Source organism: Myotis davidii, unplaced genomic scaffold, assembly GCF_000327345.1.
Source record: "Myotis davidii unplaced genomic scaffold, ASM32734v1 scaffold309, whole genome shotgun sequence".
In the NCBI taxonomy this organism is placed as follows: Eukaryota; Metazoa; Chordata; class Mammalia; order Chiroptera; family Vespertilionidae; genus Myotis; species Myotis davidii.
This window is the reverse complement of record NW_006383013.1, coordinates 2,942,559-2,948,278: the sequence shown is the minus strand read 5'-3', so window position 1 is coordinate 2,948,278 and position 5,720 is coordinate 2,942,559. Positions and strand designations below refer to the sequence as shown.

The 5,720-nt window shown below is 49.0% G+C and overlaps 1 long non-coding RNA gene across 1 annotated transcript in view; it reads left to right on the top strand.

Moving 5' to 3' along the window:
* The first annotated feature begins 1,724 nt into the window (after positions 1–1,724).
* The window catches only part of LOC107181660, a 5,350-nt gene continuing 1,354 nt past the window's right edge, over positions 1,725–5,720 (top strand). The window contains exon 1 of the long non-coding RNA XR_001512353.1: positions 1,725–2,798. This is a non-coding gene — a long non-coding RNA (uncharacterized LOC107181660). The remainder of the gene's footprint in view (positions 2,799–5,720) is intronic.

Here is a 5,720-nt window from a genome sequence, read left to right as displayed (position 1 = left end):
GGACTTCTGGGAAAATAATTCAGAGCACTAAGGAAGAAAGCAGTAGTGACAATTGGATAGCAATCAACAAAGTCTCCCACTGAGGTAATTATTGTTATCTCCATTTTACAGATGGGAAAACTGAGGCCAAGAGAAGTGAAGTAAGACGCCAAGTTAGGATTTGAACCCGGAACTCTTTGACGCCAAAGCCCTGGCTCTTTCTACTATGGGATGTACCAAGCACTATTCTCTATCTGCTTATGAGTAAGAAAGGTTCTTTTAAATATATATATATTTGATTTTTCACAGAGGGGAATGGAGAGGGATAGAGAGCTAGAAACATCGATGAGAGAGAAACATCGATCAGCTGCTTCCCGCACACCCCCCACTGGGGATGTGCCCACAACCAAGGTACATGCCCCTGACCGGAATTGAACCCGGGACCCTTCAGTCCGCAGGCCGACGCTCTATCCACTGAGCCAAACTGTTACGGCAGAAAGATTCTCATAGTCACATCTACCTCAAATTCTTGCTGGAACAGGGTAGGTATAAATAATATACATACAGACTCAAATACTATTTTACTGCCAATAAAATTACATTGTACAAATCTATATTCAGGCCCCTTCTCTTGACTAACATTTACTTAAGGCCTTCTAGGTGATGTGGGGGATAGAAGGTAAGCCCTAGCCTTGAACCACATCAAGTTGCCGGTAGGGAAGGTGTGTAGTTACAACTCTTCGTGACATATGCAGATTGCCATGGAGTATAGAGACAGAAATGCTGGAGGCCAGTTTCATGGGGAAGGTAAAAACAGAGTTGGGTTTTGGAAGATGTATACAAGTTTGCTCAAAGGAGAAGGGGGGTGGAAACATCCCACCTAGGCGGAGAAGGGAGCCTGCAAAGGCCTGGGCTTGACGGTTTACGTGGCATTCCAGGAACAAAGAGGGGCTTCATGTGGTCAGCAAGTAATCCAAGGGCAGGAAGAGGCAGAGAGAGGGGTTGGAGGCAGTTCCCAAGGGTCTTGTGTCCCAGTGAAGGGGTTTGTTTTGATTCTGTTCGGCGTCTGGAAGACTCTTTAAGCAGGACTGGGAAGTGATCAGATTTGAATGATTTTGAAAACTTGGAACCCCCTAATGAACCCAAGTGAATGTGAGTGGGCAATGCAAAAGGGAGGAATGGGTGGCTCGGATACAGATGTGTGCTCCAGATGTGTAGATTCCAGCACCAATTAAGTCACCAAGAAAGGATTAGAAGTTATTTCCCCCGGCATCAGCAATGTGGCCGACTCGGGACTGATGTGCCCATATGGGGATGAGAGGGGTCTTTCAAGGGTTCAAGGAGACTCACAGAGACCATGAATAATGATTAATGATTCTGAACAAACACACTGACACTGAGATGATTATGAAAAGCTAGCATCTACTGGGTGCTTTACTACATTCTAAACACTCAGCGAAGTACTCTGCATGCATTATCTTATTTCAGTCTTACATCTTGTGTAAGATTTAGGCTAAGTCAGGGGTGGGCAAACTTTTTGACTCGAGGGCCACAATGGGTTCTTAAACTGGACCGGAGGGCTGTAACAAAAGCATGGGTGGAGTGTTTGTGTGAACTAATGTAAATTCAAAGTAAACATCATTACATAAAAGGGTACGGTCTTTTTTTTCAATAGTTTTATTCATTTCAAACGGGCCGGATCCAGCCCGCGGGCCGTAGTTTGCCCATGGCTGGGCTAAGTTATAGGAAATTGCCAATATGTGATGTATTTACCTTAGGAAAACAGATCAAGAAGCCTGGAGGCTGGCATGGGTCACATAGTCACACGAAGCTGATCTAGAGTTCAAACCCAGGCCCGTCGGATGAGGACTCTAGAGTAAGGCAACCCTGAATTCTAATTCCAGCCATCACTTACCAGCTGTGTATCCTGGGACCAGTTTCTTAACCTCTCTGAGCTTCATTTCTTCATCTATAAAATGGGGACAATCCCTGAACCTTGTTCATTAGGTGTGGATTAGAGGAGAGGCCGCATTAAGACACTTAGCACAATGCCAGATGCAGAAGGGGTGTCCAGTGAACGTTAGCTGTGCTTGTCGTCGTTGCATCAGTATTCCAAAGCCTGGGCTGCTAAGCAACTTCCCAGCCTGCTGTGGGGGAGGTGCCTTCTGGAGTCAATGTGTGTTCCCTGGACAGAAAGGAAAAGAGATTTTACATGACCAGTTCCAGTGTTCCTGGTAAATAGTCTTCAAACGCACGCACGGTGGGAGGAGAGCCAGGCACCGTGTCTTCTGGTTTCCAGCACTGCAGGCCCCTGCTCGGTCCTTCCTCTCTGGAGGTCTTGGGTCCTCAAGATACTGAACAAACACACTGACTCTGAGATGATTCCTACACGTTAGCATCTACTGGGTGCTACTACATTCTACAGGGGACAGGCCCAGGAGGAAGCAGGCTTCCCACTGGAGAGTCGCTGGGGCAGCTCTGTGCTCACTCAAGGCAGCCTTCCTAGGAGCTCCTTCTGCCTCCTTTTCCCATGAACCAGCCTGAAGAAGAGGGTATTTCCGGGAAATCCCAGCTGCCTTTGCTCTGGAGAGCCACTTCCATCGGCGAGGGGTCCTGCGAGTCCCGCTGCCCTCAGGCCTCATGTATGCGCTTTCTGGTTTTGTGTCCAGATGTTTCTGATACATGCGTGCATGCCGCTGTGTGTGTGTTTCTGGGCCCAAGTGGAGCAGCGCTGGCATGGGCCGGGGGTTGGCAGCAACATCTCCAGGACACCTTTTACCCATTACATTCCTCGCCTGGGCGGGGCGCCTTCCTGCTGGGTGAGTATTGACTCCCTGCACTTCATCTACATCAGAGAGTGTTCTTTAGGCAGAAATTACAAGCACCGCTAACTTGAGAATAAAGGTCAAACCCTGGCCCCCAGCTGTTCTCAGTGGGTCTCTCGGAGGGGGTGGGGGTGCTTCCACTCTCAGACTGCCATTGAGGTAGCCCCGCGAATAAAAGGCTGAGAACAGGCGGGCCAACTAAACCACACCTTCAGTTCAGCGTTTTTTTGGATGCGCACAGATCTTTCCGGCAGCGTCTGCCCTTTTGCTTGGCTGGACTCTTGCACAAGACCTGGCTGCCCTTAGCTCAGTCTCTCTGAAAAACACGTCCAGCCCCCTCCAGAGAAACTCAAAACACAGACACTCCTTCTGCATTTTCCTGGAAACATTCTATAGCTCCAGCCTGGGAAAGCTTCCAAAAGTTCTGCCGAAGCAAAGATAACGAGAGAGAGAGAGAGAGAGAGAGAGAGAGAGAGAGAGAGAGAGAGAGAGAGAGAGAGAGAGAAAAGAAAAAGACATCATCTTTCATGGAGACTTTAGGATCCAGGAGCTTAGAAGCAGTTTAATCTGTGTCACTGGATTATTCATGTGTGGTGAGGAAAGGAAAAAGCAAGCATTTCCCAGGTCAATTTAAACATTTGTGCTGTTTGTTTTAAAGGCAATTTCGAAATAGTTTGGCCTCCCCTCCGCCCCACCGAGTGAATTTTTGGAATCTACGCAGTGGGCAAAAACTTATCCTTCCTTCCCCGACCTGGAAGGTTTTCACACCAGAGGCCCCACTCATTTCTGGCTTTTAGAAAGGACTTTCCCAGCCCTCCAAGATTCCCTGCCCTCCCTCACCCTGCCGACCGTAAGGAGTTATTTTTGCTCCACCCTGAAGCAGCTGCATTCCAGCTGTGGCGCTATTATGAAACATTTAGGAATCCTCTGGCCGGAAAGGTACATGAGGAATGTGTCCTAATGACACCTGGATGCTGGCAGAAAAATCTGTTGACAGAGAAGCACAAGGAACAAGTTCTCGACTTAGGGTTCCTTTTATCGTTCTGTGCAGAAGAGCCAGCTGTTAGCTTACTGAAAATGCTCTCAATGATCTTACAGACAAATGTGCTGACTGACCTGAACCCCCTTACTGTGAAACGCAAGAAAAGAAATTCAAACGTATTTGTGAAGAGTCAAAAATATTTTCACCTACTCATGAGCTCTCATCTTTTGTTTTGAATTTTTATTTATTGATTGATTTGAGAGAGAGAGAGAGAGAGAGAGACAGAGAGAGAGAGAGAGAGAGATTTGTTGTTCCACCTGGTTATGCACTCATTGGTTGATTCCCGTATGTGTCCTGACCAGGGATCGAACTCACAGCCCTGGCACACTGGACAATGCTCCAACCAACTGAGTTACCCGACCCGGGCAGCTCTCATCTTTTTAATAAAAGGCATCAACTTGCTCAAAACAAGCCTTTGGGACAATCAAAAATAAACAGACCCTGTAAACAGGTTATAGCAGAGGGCGGGAGAGTCTCTTGGGAGGTTCCCATCCTTTCCAAAGGTGGGGCCTTCGCCTGAGGATTCAAGTCCTTTAATACACAGAGGTTGGCCAGACAGGGCAGGCCGCAGCAATTGGCTTTTTAGGCAGCTGAAGTCCTCAGCAGCTGTCAGAACAACTGCCCCCAAGCCCTCTGGACTGTGGAGTGCTGTAGCATTAACGGGGCCTTTCCCTCAGTCTCCCCGCCATCATATTGCCTTCTGGCACTGCACGGTAGACCTCAGGCTAATGATAACCCATCTCACTACCTGATTTTAGACCAGCTGGCAGCAGCTGCCGGGCGACACGCTAGCTTATCCAAACCGCTTAATTTCCTGGGTCTTGAGATCCTATACCTTTTCACCGGGCATCATGGGCCACCAAGCCAGACAGCAACAATTAACTGCCATGGGAATGCTTTGAGAAGCCAGTATCCAGGGGGAGGCACTCCACGGAGGCCTCCACTTACTTCCTAGTGTTGAAAGCGGATATGGAAATTTAGTAGGAAAGCTGGTGGCCTCTGTCCCAGGGGGCCACTCACTCAGCTATTGTGAAAGCTTTCCTCTCCCCACTTCTTCCTGCTCCTGCTGTCCCACTTCAAACACTCCCCTCCATCCACCTTTTAACACCTCCCAGGCCACCACTGCCTCCGTCACCCCCACCACCATCACCATCATCGAATCAACAACCCGATTCTCACCCGGGTCCTTTCGGAGTGAAGCACACAGGGTTGCCATAGAGAGTGCCTGTACCTCGCCCCCCACCCCCACTCTCACCCCCCTCTGCATCCCCTACCTTTTGGGGTTTTGAGGCCCTACAAGGAAAGTACCAGGAAAGCCTGAAGCATTATCCCTCCCCAAAACAATGGCTTCCAGGGTCTGTGCCAGACACACTCACAGCACCCGAAATAGCCCCATTGTCTTCTTGTGTAACATCCAGGAATTTGGTGAAACTCATCATTTTTCAGGTTACCGATAATGCAAGTCTGGAAACTGAAACAGGAAGGAACACAAGCTGAAAAGGCTTTTATCCAGCCCACAGCATTTCTCTCTCCAGATGCAATAGGTTTTTTTTTGTTTTGTTGTGTGTGTGTGTGTGTGTGTGTGTTTTCAGCCATACTTTGGTGGGGTTAAAATTAGCTGGCAGCATTCTGGTCACATGCTAGACAGCAAAACAAAAGGGAGTTGTTCCGCCACAGCTCCTGAAGCAGCCCCAGCAGACCTTCCTAATCCACGGGCTTCTGGGACGCTGCCTCTTCAGGCCCCGGTGCAGAGGAGCCACCCCACCGTCGCCCCTTTGTTGTCCACCCACTGTAAAGGGGTAGAGCATGGGCAGTGCCAATGCTGTTTGCAATCTCGGGGCTTGCCTCCATCTGGGAAGGCACTCGAGAGCCCC